At 40.4% G+C, this 17,695-nt stretch overlaps 1 protein-coding gene across 11 annotated transcripts in view; it reads right to left on the bottom strand.

Moving 5' to 3' along the window:
- Positions 1-14,078, bottom strand: part of SOX6 (SRY-box transcription factor 6) — a 611,663-nt gene extending 597,585 nt beyond the window's left edge. For 6 of the 11 annotated variants that reach the window (XM_090263704.1, XM_090263725.1, XM_090263717.1 and 3 more), the window contains exon 1: positions 13,793-14,077. The gene's annotated coding sequence lies outside the window, so the exon portion shown is untranslated. Of the gene's footprint in view, positions 1-13,792 lie in introns of all 11 variants that reach the window. The other 5 variants (XM_090263661.1, XM_090263689.1, XM_090263681.1 and 2 more) reach the window with 1 other exon arrangement.
- Positions 14,079-17,695: the final 3,617 nt, after the last annotated feature.

Raw genomic sequence — 17,695 nt, 5'->3', positions numbered from 1 at the left:
GTGTACCAAATGTGCTGACAAGGTGCTGTGTGTTAGTTACCACATAGCTAGATTAGAGAGGTAAGTAGATAGATAGAGATACATGCATAGACACACATACATATATATCATCAAACAAATTTAATTTTTATCTTCAAGGTAAAAGTGATATTTTATCAAATGAGAAAGTAAATGCTCTTCTAAACAGAGTCATGCTATGAAAAAGTATTCTGAAAACATGTTTGGAAATGATTCTATTGTAGCATGATTTTGTTACCAAAAATTCTATCGCCTACAAAAAGACTCATCTGTTTTCAGTTTTAAAATTGGCAATGGAATATTCTAGCCTCTTTAATGATGTTCCAAAGAGATTCAATGGTTTTGAGCCCATTTATTAAAAATATGAAAATGTTATACCTTCATCCTCATTGACAAAAACTGATTGCCATCAGGGAACATAGAAAATAGCCAAATTTTAGGATTAACAAATTAGTGTAACAATTTAATAAGTGCAAACAATGATATACTTCTTCCATTTGGCTCTAAATTTCTTTCTGAGGCATCATTTTCACCTGTGGCAACCATCTAGCAAGGCAAACTAAACTTAGAACCAAGCCTTTAAATCACAAAGTGTTAAATTAAGACTTTTAAAAATAACAAGCATATCAAATCATAGGGCTTGGGGGAACCACAGTTAGTTTTAAAATACTATTTTATCTATACCTCTTTCTTTTAATATCTACTTCTGAATGTTTTATAGCATATATTAGCACATAGTACATGTATATACCATAGTCAGTCCCCTTAACCAAGGTTTCACTTTCCGTGGTTTTAGTTACCCACTGTCAACCATGGTCCAAAAATATTAAATGGAAAATTACAGGAATAAACAATTCATAAGTTTTAAACTGTGTACCGCTGTGAGGAGTGTGATGAAATTTCATGCTGTCTCACCCAGTTCCACCCTGGACATGAATCGTACCTTCATCCAGGATATCCACGCTCTGTACCCTCCCTGCCCATTAGTCACTTAATAGCTATTTCAGTTATAAGATCGCAGTGCTTGTGTTCAAGTAACCCTTATTTTACTTATTAATGCCATATTCACACTACAGTATATTGTTATGATTGTTCTATTAAAATACAATAACGATCAGTTATTGTTGTTAAGCTCTTACAGTATCTAATTTAAAAATGAAACTTTATCATAGATATGTATGAATATGAAAAACATAGTATATACAGGAGTCAGTACTATCCATGGTTTCTAGTATCCACAGGGGTGTTGGAACGTATCTTCCACAGATAAGGGGTGACTACTCTAATTTCAAATAAATAGGCACATGTATTAGGACACATCCTCATAAATGTTTTGCTGGTGGTGTATTCATCCCCAAAGTTTACAGGCCACTATTCTATCATTCTGAGTTCTCCTAAATAAGTCTTAAAATTATCTTGCCAGAAGAATTCCTTCAGCCTCACCCTTACCAGCAACACTTTCCAGTTGTCCTCAGGCTATTCAAACTACCTAAGATCTCTATTTCTTTCTCTGCTTAAACATCCTAAATTCTGTTCCTTTCCTCAGCTAATATAAATGCTACATTGACTCCAATCAAGCAGAAAGAATAACAACTAGTGCTCTGTTTGTGATAACATTCAAACAGTTTATTAATAAAGGTATTTACTCTTAAGATGCATTAGCAATATACTGATTTAACTAAATGAAGGCTTCATTTGAGACAATTTACAATGACCATATAAGTTAATGCCCCTCTCACTAAATTTTATAAAATTATGTTTCTGTTTTTAAATTATCTCAGATATAAATTTGTTAATAAGCAAAACTAAAGACTATATAATCAGCCTTGACCTGTGTAGGTCATTTGGTTGGGCGACAGCTCAGTTGGTCAGACCATGTCCCACAAAGCAAAAGTTCATGGGTTCAATTCCCCATAAGGACACATGCTTGGGTTGCTGGCTGATCCCTGGTCACAGTGTGTGTGAGAGGCAACTGATCAATGTTCCTCTCACACATCACACATTGATGTTTCTCTCCCTCTATTTCTCCCTCTCTTTCCTACTCTATAAGAATAAATAAATAAATAAATAAATAAATAAATATTTTTAATTATATAACCGTAGCCTCATAAAAGGTAAAAGACAATTGATGCAAATGTCCTATTTGACTGGCACTTTAATAACAGAGAACAGTATATGCACAGATCAAAAATGAAGAAGAGAATAACCCAAAGATATGAAAGTGAGTCAAACAAAATTCAAAAGAAAATTAGCATACAATATGAATAAGTATACTTTTTCATATACTTTATTCTCACAGGTCCTGATACATAAAGAAGAAATAAATGTGGATATAAAGAAGAAATAAAACACAAAACTTCACAACTAAGACAGCTAATTATGATGAGTGCTTTGGAAAAAGTCCCATGGTATCACAATCAAAAGCTAAGCTATATTTCATTCTTTCCCCATCACACAGGTGCATTAGGAGTCCCTAAATTCACTTGTGCCACCTAAGTTAGGTTGCTATATATATTTGTCTTAGAGAAAATAAGTTTGTTACAAAATACTACACAATTCAAAACACATTAAGTATTCAACGTACTGTGATCCTACCTTAGCATTCCTGCAAAACACACAAAACTATACAAAAAGTACAAATGAAAACATTCTCTGGAACTGTAAAAGTTTAAAGGCTCTAACCTTGCCCTGACCAGGTGGCTCAGTTGGTTGGAGTGCCATCCCATTCACCAAAAGGCTGTGGGTTTGATTCCCGGTCAGGGCACATGCCTCGGTTGTGGGTTCGTCCCCAGTCAGAGCATGTACTGAAGGCAACCAATGGATGTTTCTCTCTGGCATCAATGTTTCTTTCCCACTCTCTCTCCCTCCCTTCCCCTCTCTCTAAAATAAATAAGCATGTCCTTGGGTGAGAATTTAAAATAAAATAAAATAAAAATATAGGTTCCAACCTCAGAAAAGTTGAAAATTTCCTTTACTAATGCCTTAGAATATTATATTGAAAATAAAAATTAAATATGCATAGTTTACATGTTCTAAAATTTAAAATATTTTTTAAACTCGATATACTAGATTGGGCAAAAGTAGGTTTACAGTTGTTTGTATGGAAAATAATAGAATAATTAATAAATAATAATACAAGAATAAACTCTATTGCATGTACTCACAACCATAAACCTACTTTTGCCTCACCCTGTATTTAGTTTCAATATCCATATTTGTAGTTGGAAAGGATTACAGCTAAGAAATCTTAAAATAGTCCAATTCTCCTTCAGTGTGTATTTGTATCTTCAAACGCAAGAGTTAAAAATGTTCCTGAGACTCAGTTAACTAATATGCTGTGTTCCAAGTTAGTGAAATGTCATTCATTTGTTATATTATTTTTATTTTCTTTTTCCTTGGGTTTTTGCATCTTATTACAGAATGCAACTGAAAGTCCAAAAGGAAAATATTCTTTAAAGCATCGTAACTAATTTAATATGGCTAAGGGGATGTTTTTAAACTGTTTTATAGAACTTTCATATCTTTTTCCCCTCCTCTATTCAGCTCCAGAGCCTTCCTTTTTCACAGAGAGATTTCATCACATTTTCATGTCATCATCAACACTGAGAGTCTCCAGCATCCCAAAGCAGCGGGAAGGAGAACAGTGAGTTAAGGCAATTAGAAACTAGGGCTATAACTTCTCCAGCCTATGTTACCACCAACCACTTTTCAAAAAGCCAATATTCACAAAGTCAAAAGAGATGCAAAATCTCAACAGGTGTAAACACCTATTTGGAGAAACAAATACTCAACAGCAGAAAACTTCCAAATCATAAAAAGAAAAGAAGGCTTGTGGGCTCATAGGAAAAATACTCAAAACATTATTAGAAAACATGAGATCCCAGATTGCAAAACTAAAAAGGGCAGAGTTAGCATCCCTATTCAAAAGTTACAAAGAGTAGAGAGGGGTTGTTATGCTGCTACTGCCTTCTGCTACCACTACTGTTTCATCACCACCATTGTATAATAACTTGTATTTCTTCCAAAATCTGAATTACTCTGAGGATTAATTTATTTTTATATTATCCCTCAATAAAAAAAGAAGTCATGGAACATGCCAATTTTACAGTAGGAAAAACTTGATTATAAACATGAGGCACCTAAAGACTTGTAACAAATAAGGGAAACTCAGAAATAATGCTCAGATATAAAAATTTCCAAATATTGTCCTTTCTCTAAGACCATGCTTGCCAGTTCAAGGGGGTGAAGAGTTCTTTACAGTACAAGATAGAAGATTTTATTAACTTATAGTCCTGATCATCAGTTCATATATTAATAACCATTTATTTTAATTTTCATACTTAGTTGACGTAGTTGAAGGAAATCAATTATTTGAAAAATTCTTCTGTACCTTAAAATGATGCATAATGCCACTGACCACAAAACTGAGCTCAGAAAGAGAAGTGCAGTAGTTAAGCTGCTAGCCTATGGCCACATAACATTTATGATAGACATGGCTTTTTGGAGTGACAAAGACACAAATATGAGACATTTCAGTGTCAGACCTACAGAACAGTCCATAATACTATCAAATGGTTTCCCCAAGTCCAGTGCTTTTCAGGAATAGGCTCAAGCAGCCCATTCCTAATCATCTTTGAAGTCACAGCTCAAAGGCCGCCTCCTACTAGAAGCTTTCCCTGACACAGGTACCTGTGTCTTTATATGTATCTCCATTATAACAACTAGCACACTGCACAGAATTACCTATAGTCATACCTCTTCACGAGGACCATGAATTTTCACCTTTCAAATCATGTAATTTAGTGGTCCCCATCTTTTCACCACCAAGGATCATTTTATTAATCCTCCCTCATCAACCCCATATTTTGAAAGATTGTTGCCTATCAACCAGCCACACTTATTATGTAATAATTAAATATGTTTCAATTGTATTAATCAAAGACATATATATAACTGACGTTTAATACTTCTGATCAGCATGGTATTATTCATTTACATTGGTATATGGGAAATGCAGCCACAGTTTGGCTCGGGAAATAAATATGAAGATAAAATAAATGAACACTGACATTACATAGATGAGCCTGGAGAAAAGGGGTATAAAAAAGCCAAGTTTTGTTTGTAGTGAATAATACCCTGAGGCAAAACCCAACTGAAACATTTATTTATATCAAGTAGGAAGTTAGACAATATGACTAGTAAGGTTATCTACCCTGAATACGTTTTATTGGATGAGGCAATGAGTATGAAAGCACTTTGAAAACTGAGTTCCATCAAACTTAAGAGAATTAAGGGCCCTTTTCATGCCAAGGTTCCACTACAGATCATATAACTGCTGTCAATTAATCCTAACACAATTGTCCAGAACTGTTCTGCACACTTCTGTACACAGTATCTTCAAGCTTAATCTTCCCAATGACCCGACTTGATAAATTCTAACACAATCCCCATTTTAAAAAATAAGAAATTGAGACTTAAAGAAATTAATTAACTTTTCAAGGTCACAAAACTAATTTAAAAAATAAGACTTCAAAGGAAAGATTCAGGAAGTAAAAATTGTAAGTTTAATTTTGGTTTTCTCACATTTAGGTCTATCATTCAAATAAAGAATATATGATTCCATTTTTTCTTGAAAGCAAAAGAAAGCAGATTAAAATGTGTTTATTTGGTGTAAAGAACTTCCTGGTGTTAATCATTGAAACACATAACCAAGGAAGATTACAAAATCTCCTTCTTTGCAGGTTTTAGAATAAAGAGAGCTTCTTAACTGATTAGAATGGAGATAGACTGATCAATACACCTTTGGAGGATGGAGAATGACAGATAAAATGACCTTTCAAAAGCTCTTCTAGTTCTTTGAATTGGAGTTTTCCCAAATTTGAGAGCTAGACATCCAAACCCTACGTCATTACTCTCTCCCAAGTCTGCCAGACTACTGATGAATTCTCCTTTCTAGGAAAGAAAGGAAGGAACATGTATCACCGTCTGTATTTCACATAAGAGGAAAAGAAACAGATTATGTAATTTGCCAAAGATTACATAGCAAGTATGTAGTGAAGCTAAAATGGAAAGCCAGATCTTTATAATTCTAAGTATGGAACCACTTCAACAGTAATTGATAACATATATTAAATATTTATTTTGTGCCAAGCCCTGAGTTCAGTGATTTCCATTCATTTATCTAATTTAATCCTCACAGTAACCCTATTGTGTAGATATTATTATTATTCTCATTTTAGAGATAAAGAAATGGGGGGTGAATGGAGCTGCTAACTTCTACATAAAAGGTTCATTGCCATGGAGATAGCTAGAGATTATTTCTAAGAAAATAACAACATTCTTGCCCTTTGTTATTTTCTGTGACCTCCCCTCCTCCCCCAACCTCCGCAAGAAAGAAGAGAAACTATTCTCTCTTAGTTAGGAGCATTCTTCTACAGTTCTACCGATGAACTGTTTAACATCATGACAGCTGTGCCTAAATTTCCCCACCTACCAAATATTTAATATCTTCAATAGGAGAGAAAATTCTTAAAAAGCAAAGACTTATAGCTTCAAAAATGCCCTTCCGCGTGCCTAGAACTCAGTAAGGGCTCAATCACCTTTCCCAATGTCTGTTTGTAAAGTACAAAAGGAAACATTAGCAACCATACCTCAGAATCAATTCCATTTGATACCTATGCTCGTCATTAATAAAAACAAATCTGTTGCATTTTCTTTTTCTATATATTATGCTTTGTAGCTGTAAAAAGTAAAGCATCTTTAATTTTCTTTGTCTGATTTAAAGAACTGCTTTTCAAAGATGCAAAGAAATTGTACTCAGTAAAGTCAAAAATCACAAATAGCACTAAAATCTTTCTTTGCATTTGAATGGATATATTCAAAATAGACAATTCAATTAGTTTCTCTAAGGTGACTTAGAAACAACAAATTATTAAAGTAACAGGGATAACAGACCATTTCAAAGGTACCCTTGTGAGATTTTCTGAGAAGAAAGAGGTCAAGGAAGAACTTGAAATGAGAGAATATAGAATGTTTTCATAGACACACATCATATAATATACATATTTTGAATTTACCTTATATCTCTATTGCATATGTCATCATTAAAAAGCATCAAATCAATATACTCAAGTAATTTTGGTCCATAACAGTTTACAAACACAAAAACTCTTAAAGAATTCCATTATACCATATTAAGCTTTTTTCAATACATGGTGCTTCAATCCAGAGAAATCTTTAAAAAGCTTTATAGAGCAGGAGGGCTTGGTAAATAAAATATACCAGTGAATTCCTTGCCACATGCACCAGAGCAGAATGCTCATAGATAGAGCACAAATACAGAAATAGAAAATCTAGAAAATTACAGAGCAGCAAATTCAAGCTAGTTACCAAAGATGCAAAATTTTCTAAAACATACAACACTGAACTACCAATTATTAGATTTTTTTCACTATTCTATCCCAAATAAGATGCTAACCAGTTCTTTATAAATGGCATCAAATATCTCCCTATAAATGCAGATAACTCTTTAGATAAAGATTTCTATCATTTCAAATAATTGTTTTTCACTTGAAGTAATAAGAGAATGCTACTACACATTTTTCATGCCATTAAAAGGTAAAAAAGAATATTTCAGAATTCTTTAAATATTGTAAAAAGAAATTTTTTCCAGTATTATATACTGTGCCAGTTAGTGAGGATTACTAAATATATTAGCATTATAAAGTAGGAATAACTAGACAGTTGTTTTTTAAATGTAGTTCATTAGTTTATAATAGATTACAGCATCCACAATTAACCTCAGAAAATAATTCACATCTTTCCTAAAATTGAAAGTTTTTTTGAGTGAATAGTAAAATATGAGTGACATATAAGGGGTCTTAGAGGAGCAAGAAGAGAATCTGAATATAAACAAGCCATCATTCTGGTAAAAGGAAATACAAACAACTGGAATAAAAATAGTTGATGCACAAAAGCCATAATGAGGGGGTAGCTCAAAAAATAACTTCTACTTTGAATGGTTTGGATGAAATACAAATTATCCACAGAAAAGTGTGGACTGGCATAAATGTTTGTACAAAATTATAAGTGTATTTCAAGAAGTATGCAAGCGGCAACCGCTTGCATGATGCACAAGGTCCCGGCAATGCTCTGTTTAAGTGCTAGTGCACAGAGTCCAAACCACTGCATTTTAATTACCATGCAGCCTCAGATATATTGCCTTTGATATGGAAATGTTCTTGTTCTCTCATCTTCACATATGGTCTCATGCACAGAAATCTTTATCTGATTCATAAAAAATAAACTAGAATCCAATCTCTACACCTGACCTCAGTGCTTAGAAGTTTTTTACTAAGCATGGTGTCACTATAAAAAGAATGGCTAATATTGGTGTAAAGGTGGATATTTTGAGCAATGATATGAAGGATATGCAGTTAAGAACTGAATCGATACTGTTTCTCTGAGATTTTAGGGTTTTATGTTCCCTTTTTGAGACTACCACAGATGTGAGGAAAAACAGACCAGCACTCTTTTTTTGGAGGTGAGAGAGTCCATAGTATATTTAAACGATATTCCATCTTACAACCACCATGCATATTCTTCTATTGATATTTTTATTCAAATTATGACAATGGGTACTTAAAACTTGAGAAGTTCTATCAAAAACCATAACACAAGTTTAAAACTATTTTCAATTTGACTGAAGGTCTACACAAAATAATTCACTGAAAAGCTTTTACCCTCTTCCACAGAACAATAAAAAATAAAAATACTCGTCTATAAATGGATAATGAATATGTAATGAGAAAATGATTAAAGTTTCTGATATAACTCTTACCAAAACAATTAGTTTTCAAATTTGTTGAAGAACCTCAAGCCAAAGGAGAAGCTATGCATTTAAAATATGCTTACATCTAATAAAAATTGCCTTGCATATACTATACTAGAATGGCAGCGCTTTTTTTGTTTGTTTGTTTGATTTTTTAGTTAAGTATGTTGAGATTCAGAGTTTAATCAGTAGAAAATGTAGAGTTAGAATAAAGACATAAAATGTTCAATACATTATTTTCTTTGTTAGGGATAAAATAATAGGGGAGAACCATATATGTAAAAATAAGAAGCAATCCAAAACACAAAGTCTATTTCCTTCTCTAAAAGCAATGAATAATTGTTCATGTTTTAGCAAGTTTCTATAATAAAATCTCTTTTCATTAAATCTCCTATATTGCTTGATAATTCTGTAATAACCTAGATTAATATTTTTAAGCCAGTAATATGACCCATCTAACCTCATGACAGCAGATAATACGTCCCATCTGTAAATCATCTTGCTGTATGTTATCTGTGTTTTATCATTTCTAGTACCTGTCTGTGCCTGATATGGTACTCTCAGACACATTAGCTTGATGGAATGTTTCACTTGACTTCAAAAACATCAATTGATATATATGTACCCCTAAACTATATTTAAGTAAACAGCTTTTATATCAACCAAAATTTTAGTTGTACTGTACTACACTTTCAGAGAATGTTGTTTGCTTGTAAATATTTATATATATACGTAACTATTCATATATATATATGAATTCTCTTACTAACAAGAGAATTCTTTCAAAGTTAGAGATATATAACTTAACAAAACTGAAAAGTATAGAAAATATTAAAAGTAAAGCTTAACGCCAATGTATATCAAACCTTATTAAAAGAAAATTCATTTATTCCACTACTTATTGTGCTAATTAAAAAGGATTTAAAACATCACTAATTTCTCCAATAGAAGATGAATATGTGTAGCAATTTTATCAGTGACCCATAATCCAATAATTCCTTTTAAAAAGTCAAATAGAAACAGATATAATGCCACCTGAATGTATCATTTATGTACTGAATGTAATATTTTGAAGCCTTATAAAGAAGGATTTTCCAGGTACACCAGCATATTTTAAACATATGCCTTTTCCTGACTAAGAAAAAAATCTGTTGCTTTCTGCTATTAATGAAAAAATGTCCAACAGACAATGTAATAGTCCTACTGAATGTCACTTCCAGTTATTGTTACTGAATCCATTAGAGAACCAGCTTAAGGTATAGAGATTGACAGTGCTTTATTAATTAATGTTTTTATATTTATTTTTCTTAATAATGTAATGTTGAGTGTTATAGTTGTATAGGTATATCATGCTCCATAATAATAAACTCATAAATTTTGCATTTAAAAATCTATACACCAGGAGAAATTTCCTTCTCATTACTTCCAAAACAAACATTAAGAATAGTATTAAATAGGATGACCGATTTAAAAAATATATATCTCATTTTGCCACTATACATAATGGAATATGGTGAGAGAGTAGAGGAGAAAGGAGGTGTTGGTAGTACACGAGAAAAGCAACAGAGAATATCAGTTTTCCTAGGCAGTTAATGACTAGCATTTATCTAGATCCTGGTTACTTACTGCCTTTGGTCATGAACTAGATCTAGTAAGTGTGGTGCACACTTCCTTGCTTTCAGAGTTTGAATGATTTTTCTTTTTTCTTTTCTTTTTTTTCTTTTTCTTTTTTTTTTTTTTTTTTGGTTGGTTGTTTTTGTTCTTGTTGTTTTAGGATAAGAACACTCTATTCTGAGTTATGAGGTTTTTAAAAATGTAAAAGAAAACATCTACATGTCATTAGGCCTACTGCCCATGTGCTCACATATGTGTATTCGGAAAGATACTCTTAAAAGTATATAAATCATACATTTATGGTCTCGTAGAGTTTAAAAAGTCAATCATAACTTTCCCCTACTATAAGAAAATGAAATACTTCATTGGTTCAATAAAAATCCAATGGAATTAAATACAATGATGTCTCCACCTCCCACCTGAAAGGTGCATTCTTGCTGCCATAGCAAAGCTAACCCTATGCCACTAAACTTGTGTATCATTTAAGATGTTTGCTTCTTTGTTTGTTTTAAAATAAAGAGAATCTTCCAGCAGATATCAGACATATCTGAGTAGTATAGAAACAAGGAGCAGGGAGACTGATGCAAGTAACCAATGCTGAGTGTTGAATTCCACGGTGGCTGCACAGGGTGACAGAGGGAAGATTATGTTCTTGGCGGCAGAAATCTGGTTTCCACCAGAGAGTGCAGGCAAAAGCTGGCCTGATCCTGGGGTCTGAGAAGCTAGGGAAGAAGCTCAAGCACCAATCTGGGTAGAGACAGAGAGGGCAAGGCCCTGCTCCTAAGAACCCTAGCCTGGACAGGAGAGGGTCAGGGAGAGACAGCAGGAGATAGCAGGTCGGTCCAGGCTCGACCCGCTGTGAACACTAGCAGCCCCAAGCGGCTGGGCCTGGAGGGGGAAAACAGCAGCTGCAATCAGGACACAGATACTAATTTGTTGAGCTACCTCTGGAGTGGGAGGGAGCACACAGACAGGTGAACAACCCAAACTGGAAGCCTGGAGCCCCTCCCCAAGCAAGGACACCATGCCAAGCCTGGACGGGCTGTACAGGATCAGGGCGGGCAGAGGGGCACTAACAGCTCCCTCACTGTGGGCGGAGTGTGGAGAGGAGGCAAATTGCCAGATTTACACTGCATCCCCGTTCCTCGTTCGGTTTGCACCCCGCCGCTGGTGTCCGCTTTACCCCTCTAACCTGTAGTTCCTCTCCAACCGAAAAATAAAAAGAGCTGAAGAAAAGGAAAGGGGAGAGAGAGAAGTCAAACACAAGGCCACACTGTCACAGTCTTCCCGAGTGCAGCAGCCTCCCAGGGCTGTCCTGGCCGTTTCCACCCTTCTTCGGGAATCCTGCAGCCCAGAACAGAGCCGAGTGGGCCAGGTCGGCCAAGCCCGTGCCTACGGGCCTCGGGCCTCAGGGACTAGGTGCTGAGTGCGCAAGCTAATTATACATGTGGCATTTGGGCAGCCTACTGTCCAGTGACACCTTACCTTATGAGGAAACGTCAACCCAAGCAACTGTTCAAAACAAAATGCCATCGCGGGATCAGCTTCGCCAGCTCTTGGCCGGTTCGGGATTGCTTTTCCCACAGCCACTCACACTTAGCGAAAGAATGTGGCCTGAGGAGGCCAGCCGTGGGTGGGCGGACCCACCAGGGTTGGGGGTGGGGGGTGTAGGCGGGGCGGTCCTTGCCAGGTGTCCGTCCAGTCCCCCCTCGCCATGGACCAGCTTGCGGACCAGACCACTTGACCTTTTTTATTCACCAAACCCACCTCCTAGAAATAGACTGGGAGGGGCTGTGTCTGTCTTCCTCTCCTCGGGAGCCGGGACCTGGGCATGTGACTATAAAGGGCAGAAGAGAGGAGACCCTGGGGAGGCGGGGTAGAAGGGGCACGCTCGCATCCCGACTCCACTGGGTTGCTGGCTGGGCCGCCCAGCCAGGGCGAAGGGCCGGCCACTGGGGTGCGCGCAGGGGTCAGGCGCCCTGGACAAGGACGTCATCCGAGTGCCCCACTGACAGTGCAGCGGGAGGTCCGGAGCCCAGCCCAGTTTGCCGCAGCGATGGCTTCAAGCCATCTCGAGACCGAAACTTCAAGCACGGCCCTCTGAGGAGGTCACACACACAGAAGCTGCCGGGGACAGCCCATCTCGCTAACAGCACAGCCAGCAGTCGTAGTCTTATTTTTAGTCCCAAAATAGGGTCAGCATTCAATATCTGGCAATCTATAGCAAACATTTTCAAACTTGGTCGGCCTAAGAGAGCTTAAATAAAACTCAAAAAACACCAGCAACAACCACCTTTTATCTGCTCTCAACACACCAATTCTCTTTTTATCTTAAAGCTCCGCGGAGCGCCCGGGAAACGGAGCTAATCTGTCCTCCACAGCCACCGGCCGCTTCTCCTGGCGCCCGAGCACAACCCCAGCAGTCTTTGCACGAGCCCCTTCCCTTCTCTGACCAGCCCTTTAAGGGAGAAAGAAAAAAGCAGCTCCCCCGGGAGCGGCCTGGCTCGGGCGAGTGGCAGCACCGCCCCCGGGCCTGGGCCGACCTCACAGTGGCAGATCTCGGCGGGTCTGCTGAGAGTGCAGCGGACGACAGCCCCCGGGCCGGGCGCCGAGAGGGACGGAGGGCGCTGGGGAGGGGGAGGGGGAATCAGGGGCGCGGAGTGGGAGCAGCGCGCAGGACCGAGAAGTGCCGGCAACTGTGCGCTAGGGGCCCGGGGACTCCCAGGCCAAGCCCGTGCCTCACAAGGCTGGGCAGCCGGTAACACACGCCCCCGCGGGCCCGGCACCACTGCCCTGGAGTCCTGGGCAAAGAGGACCACAGACTAGCACTTGGGTTTCGGATTGTCTTGGAAATTGGTTTATTTATTCCTAAAGAGATCGCAAAAAGGCATGTCCAAAAATAAGGGTAGAGGAGAGAAAGAGAGCAGCGGGAACCAGAAGCAACTGCACCGAGTCCCGGGAAAGTTGCGGCAGAGCAGTGGCGGGGTGAGTGTGGGAGGAGGAAGCGAACGCGTTTTCTAGCGACCCGGGTTTTCTTTATGAAATCCTCCCGGGAAACTGCACCCCGGCGGTGAGCGCGGCAGAGAGCCTCAGCTTTTGCCCGCCCTCGCCCAGAGTCAGCCCCACAAATAGCCAAAGTTTCCAAACCAAAATGGGGGTGGGGTGGGGGTAGCACTAAGAAGCCCAGAAACCAGTGGGTCCTCCCCATCTCCCGCACCCGGAGCCTGGCAAACACTGAAGCGCTCCGAAAAACTGCGCCGTCGCAGTCAGTCACACCACGAACCAACCCAACACTTTTCAAGAAAACAAAATATTCGCTGGGAAACTTACTTTGCATTTAGTCTCTATTCTTTGGGGGGATGCAGTTTAGGTCGGCTCGTAAGGAAAGCTCGTTTTGTCCAGGTTGGATATTGTCTACTTATGGATCAGCCCTTGGGTGAAGGTTTATTTTAATTTATGGCTTATGCATTCTTTTAAGGTCGATTTACATGACCTCCGGCTACAACTTAAGACAGCCGAGGAGGGCACTCCAGTCGTCAGTCGGCCAAACCCACAATTAAAACAGCCCTCCCCCAAGTCTTGGTGTGACTGGGACTCTCCCGGAGTAGACTGGCTGCCTACTTTTCTCTTATTTTTTTAATTGTCCTTTTTCCTTCTTTCTCTCTGCCTTCCTTTTTTTAATATCACAAAATAAGATGAGATATCAGTTTGAAAGTTTCGGTATAACTTTCTCTAAACCCAAGCCTGCAGCGATAACGAGATACAGCGCTCACAAAGCCCTCAGGATGCTGCCCTCTTGTGGGAACAAAGGGCATTACCACCCAGCGGTCTCAGGAGAAGGGGTGGCGGGGCGGTGGGGGGGGAGGTGAGCGCGCCAGAGAGCTACACACGCAGGCACACAAGCTTCTTACATCACACACTTGCGCAAACTTCAATGAGATACCTACCTCAAACTTCACGGAGATTTAAAAATTCATTCTCTAAGCCACCTGACTTCTTTTTCATATCATTTCCAGTTAAATAGATTATAATATCTATTCAGGGAGGCAGAAGAGGAGGAATAAGGTGGGCCGAGAGGGCGGACAGATTTCCGGAAGAATACTTAGGATGGCGATAACAGCCTTCTGTTGTCAAAGGTTGCGTTGTCTGTCTCACTCCCCTGCCCTGTTTGCCTTGGTGTCCTACGCACAGTTATCTACAGCTACAACATGTGTTCCCTCGGAGCGGATTTTGGGGCTGGGGGGTGGGGGTGGGGGTGGTGGCAAGAAAACCAGGAGCCCGCCACGAAAATCTGTCACCGCTTCCGGAACAAGGCACAACTCTCCGAGAGGGGGGCGCATCCTGGGGATCCGCGTGTCCACCAGCGAGCGAGCGAGCGGGCAGCGGGCGCTCGGGCCCCTTTCTCAGACTCCACTCTCTGAGGAGTCGCGGAGTGCGCTCCTCCTGCTCCTCCTCCCCTTCTCCCCTCCCCAGCCCAGCGCCGAGAAGAAACCCGCCCGCACTGGGCGGCCGCGGCTCCGGCACCCTGCGCCCTCGCAAGGCTGGCGCGCTCAGCTCCAGTCCCTCCGCCTGTCCAATCCCAGCCCCTCAGTCCCAGCTCAGGAAAACTAACTCTGCAGCTGCCGGGCAGGGCAGGGGCGTAAGGCACTGAGGGACAGTGGCCCAGCCCGGCCCGGCCCGGCCCGGCCCGGCAGGGCTCTTGCCCCCGTCCCTCCGGCTCCCCAACAGGTAGCTCACAAACGGGCCGCGCGCTCTCGCTCGACCTCCCTCGCTCTCTAGATCGTTCGCTCCGTCCCGGTTACCTGGGCGGGCTCCAGGATGGTACAGCACGGGAGGGCTCCTTGTGCGCTGCGCCGCGGGAGTAAGTGGCATTAAAGAAAAAGGGAAAGATACGAATAAAAAAAATCTCTTAAGGAAGGGGAGTCGATGCTAGGTCAATTAGCACAGCCCCGGGAGCAAGAGAGCAGAACCCCCAAGCACCACAGCCGGCGCTGCCCGTTAACTCAAGTCTGCGGGGGTGTCCCGCCCCGGGCGGGGGAGTGCTGACCCGCAGAAGTTTGCCGCGGGAGACCAGCACTGCGCGCAGAGCGGGTAGACTAGGGGTTTCCCCCTTGAAACAAGTGAAGGCGATGGTTAGTGCTGTCAATCTTGGCAATCAGTGTGAGCGGCCATGTCGTAAGTATTCAAAGCATTTCCCGTCGTGCAACATCAGAAAGTGAGTGGCCAGGGCATTGATCTGAGCGAGGGAGAGAAGGCAGGGCTCCCCTCCCAGACAACACAGGCAAGATGAGACAAGAGGCGAGGGAGGCAGCGAGCCAGGCAGGGAAGCTGGGAGGGAGGGGGAGGGCCGGGGGAAGAAGGAGGGGAGAGCGGGAGGCACAGGCGAGAGAGCTGGAGAGGGCAGAGACCGGCGAGAGCGGAGGTTGGAATTGTACAAAGCGCCTGGGAAGAGAGAGCGAAGCGACTACTAAGAGGGACTTGGAAGGGGAAGAAGAACAGGGAGAGCAGGGGTCAGAGGGGAATGGTAACTAGTACTAGGTGGGAGAGAGGGTGAGGAGTAAAGGACCCAAAGAGCTCTATTAGGGCAGAGGCTGTGGGGAGGAGTCAAGAGGAAGGTAAGCTGAAGTGGGGTAAAGGTAGACAACTCGGAGAAAGAAAGGACAAAGTTTGGGGGATGGGGGAGAAGGTAGAGTGGGAGAGGAAAATATAAGGGTTGTAGTTTTTGCTTTGAAAAAGGGTATGTGACAGAGGAAGACTGGGCTGGAGGTTAAGAAATACTGAGATACAGAACTGGACCACAGAAGTGAGTCATGAGAGATAGAGAAGGGGAAGCACAGGGGCTGAAGCAGATCAGGAAGAAGGGAAGAAGGATAAATATTAGATTGAATAATAAGAAGGATGAAGGGAAATGAAAAAAGAGGAATGGCAGAAAGAAAGTAAAGGAAGAGGTTGCAAGGAGCAGAGGTAATGAAAACACACTGGTTAGTAGGGTCTCAGTAAATGAGAGAGAATTCTATGTTAAAAGATGCAGAAGGAGGAACTGAAAGGAAAAAAGAAAAAGCCATTGACATAGATTCTTGGCTTATGTAGGTGGCAATGTTCTGGAGGCCATGTGGATTATGGATGAAAATTATTATAAATAAAAAAATGTACAAACTACCAAAGGAAAAATAATTATATCTTTACAACAATAAATAAAACAGTTCCACTGGATTATATGGATAAATTTGTGTTACATGGAATTGGATGGGTGACATATCTGTATTGTCTCAACTTTTTATAGGAATAAATTTGAAGAAACAATTTCAAGAGGGGTTACTTGGAAGTTACAGAAGATGAAACGAATTTCAGTCACCCAGGACAGCATGTAAAACTCCATAAGTCAAATGTAGAAAGTTAATAAAAGACTCCCCCTGCCCCCCCAAAAAATACACATGAATTAAAGATTCTCTGATGCATGTGTAGGATAGATAAAAAAGATTTAAGGGTATAGAATGCCCTAAAGAAGCAAACACCTAGAAATTTATCTCAGTACAAAAAAACTGGGGACTGGGAAGGGAATTATGAAGTCAGGTAGTAGGGATGCAGAGTAAGAGACAGATGAGAAAACCAGCTTTGACAGTAACAGACACAGAGCTAAATGGAGGCAATGTGCGCGAGGTGAGGCTGGCCTGCCTTAGCCCAGGCCCAAAGAAAATGACTAGATTTCAGAAACTGAGGTCAGTGGAGAGTCAAAATTACATCAAGATTGAAAACTGGAGAGAGGTTCTGACATACTAGCATAAGGTTTGTGGAAGGAGAGGTCCTTACTCTGTAGATGGCCACTTTGAGACACTTCATAAAGACACTTTATGAAAGAAGGTATGACCAGGAGAGAGGGGTCAGGAATTATGACTGGAAACACCAGAATATTCATGGCAATGGAGGAAGACCTCATACAGATTAAGTGATTAAAGATAAAAGGGATAAAGTCACACAAAGGAAGGTGGAGAGAGTAAACAAACACCAAGATGGAACAAATTGAGGTGTCAGTCATACACTGGCTTCTTCAAGTATACTCCATGTTTTGTTTCACATGGATTCCAGACACGAAAAGGAAAAGGATAGAAATAAGGGTGGAGATGACCACCTCTGATTAGTGGCATAGAAGGAATAGCTAGATGCTTGTATCCAAATAGGAAATATGATGCTTGAGGACTGGGAGCTTGGGGGCTTTAAGTTAAAGTGACTTGA

Source organism: Furipterus horrens, unplaced genomic scaffold, assembly GCF_987537825.1.
Source record: "Furipterus horrens unplaced genomic scaffold, mFurHor1.1.pri manual_scaffold_2, whole genome shotgun sequence".
Classification (NCBI taxonomy): domain Eukaryota; kingdom Metazoa; phylum Chordata; class Mammalia; order Chiroptera; family Furipteridae; genus Furipterus; species Furipterus horrens.
This window is presented reverse-complemented; position numbering and strand designations above follow the sequence as displayed.